Here is a 2,500-nt window from a genome sequence, read left to right as displayed (position 1 = left end):
ATCTTATTCTACTCCCTCTCCCTCCCGCTCGCTCGCTTTCTCTCTCCCCCCCCCCTCTCTCACTCACTTTACCCGTTTTAATAAGTGCACAATAGAGATGGACACAGGCACTTCTGACAAAGAAAGGACTGATATTTTAATTACCGCCTTCTCCTCCTCGCCCCCCTTCCTCTTCATCTTTAATTGCTGATGTTAATCACTCATTAACTCATCTCGCCCCTCGCCGCGCGCCTCCTAAATCCCACCCGGCGCTCCATTAGCTCTCCACGCGGCTCAGACGGGAACATCTCCTCCGAGCCGGGGGGGGGTGGGGGGGGGGGGGGGGGGGGGGGGGTCTCCCTTTGGGACAAAGAGCAGAGGCGGGCGGGCGGGCGGGGAGTGCGCTGCGGGGACTCTGGGCCGTCGTGGAGGAACAGGGCCGGCCAGCAGAGCCTCCGCAGGTTACCGTTGGTCTGCGTGGCGAGGGACTGGAGGGGTGCGTACTTCCTGGTAGACATTAGACTGATCCTCAATAAGATCAAATTTCAGACTAGATCATCTGTAGCTCGAGTCAGGGAACCAGTTGGCTGTATGCAGTTTACGGTGTATTCTCTGTGGCCAGTTTAAGGGCCTGTTTACCCCACCCAGACTGAATGTGCTGCGTAAGTCTGGTCCGGGTCCTGCCTCCCACTACTGTTTGTTTGTTTTATTCATTATTTTGATTAAAAGAGGAGGGTTTGATAATAAGCGCCCCTCCCCCCCAACCAGGTTCAGAGACCAATAAAGAAGGGGCCAGTAGGGACCCTGTCTGGCTGCTTCTCATCTTGGGCCCTATTAGATCATAGAGAGAGAGAGAGAGAGAGACAGAGAGAGAGAGAGAGAGAGAGAGAGAGGAGAGAGAGGAGAGAGAGAGGAGAGAGAGAGAGGAGAGAGAGAGATGAGAGAGAGAGAGAGAGAGAGAGAGAGAGAGAGACGAGAGAGAGGAGAGAGAGAGAGAGAGAGAGAGAGAAGAGAGAGAGAGAGAGAGAGAGAGAGAGAGAGAGAAGAGAGAGACGAAGAGACAGAGAGAGAGAGAGAGAGAGAGAGAGAAGAGAGAGAGAGGAGAGAAGAGACAGAGACAGAGACAGAGAGACAGAGACAGAGACAGAAGACAGAGAGTCCAGGTAGGAGAACACCCTGAGAGAAGAAGGCCCATTCCATCAGTAACTACAACCATACGTTCCACGTTCCCTTGAACCGGACGGACCACACATGCACTCCACACTTCTCTCTCCCAAAGTGTACACCAGGCATAATTGGAAGTGTAAATCTGATATCGAAAATCACGTTTGTGTCATATTGCTAAGTCTTCAGTGCTGTGGATTAGATGCACTGTTGCACACTGTCTCCAGATAGCTGAGCACTGCAGATCATGAATAAGCATAAAATTAAAGAGCCCTGATTGAATGTTGTTTCTTTCAAAACTCTAGTTTTTATAAAGGTTTCTTTCAGGTGAAACACTGAGATGTGTTTCTCTTCTAATCTGGGTGCACCTCAAGGTGATAGTTGCTGTCTTATTGGTATGGTTTAGTCATGTTGTTTGTGTGGGTGTGTTTGTGTCATTCCATGTGTGAGTGTGTTTTGCCTATTTCCTCCACAAAGAAAGGGGGGAGAAAACACATTAATTTAACAAAACATCAGCCCAGGGCTAAAAAACACATCTAATCCATTGTGCAGTGTTCTGTCCTGTTAAGGGAATCTAACCAGCTGTAAAGATGTCCCTCTCACTAAGAAGGATAGCGACACGCGGCTCCGTCAGAAGCGCTATGCCGAGCGCTATGCCGAGGAGACGCGTCCTCGTTAGCGTCGCGGCAGCTTCGATGGCCGCATACTTAACCTTTCCAGACCAGCCTTTCTGCATTATTTTCCAAATGACCTTTATCTTTACTTATTTCATTCCCTATAATGGCTCGCTAAATTCGGTTAAGCACATCAGAGCAGAATGTGTTTGTTCTGCTTCAAGGAGCGTCCTAAAACTGGCAAGACGCTCCCGTCCAAAACGGTAAACAGGATACATCTTCCTAATGGGAACAAATACCACGTCTGTCTCTCTATCGGAGAAAAAAAAAAAGGAATAGGCCTAATGATAATTTGTCTCCGTAAGGGCAGACTGTTAAACATGGCTAAAGACTGGACTTCTGATTCAGGGAGGACACACTTCAGCAGCATCTTAATACAAATCTGTTCAAAATGCAAATAAATTATGCAAACTGTGAACGTCTGGCGTAAGTGACTTGTCAGGAGTAAATATTCAACATGTTTACATCTGTTTGTCGGGTAACACATTTAGTATTTCTGAATACCATTTTGGAGCGCGAACACACACACACACGCACGCACGCACACGGCGCTCATTTCTTCGTCAAATAAAACGACATCATTTTGTAGCTTTCAGACATTCAACCCTAATATAAATACATACCCTAAGTGTCATACCCCAGACACAATCCCCAGCCCTTTAACAACCGGTGGCGCGTTTCAG

This window comes from Osmerus mordax, chromosome 6, assembly GCF_038355195.1.
Source record: "Osmerus mordax isolate fOsmMor3 chromosome 6, fOsmMor3.pri, whole genome shotgun sequence".
In the NCBI taxonomy this organism is placed as follows: Eukaryota; Metazoa; Chordata; class Actinopteri; order Osmeriformes; family Osmeridae; genus Osmerus; species Osmerus mordax.
The sequence above is the reverse complement of the archived record's forward strand: the minus strand, read 5'-3'. Positions refer to the sequence as shown.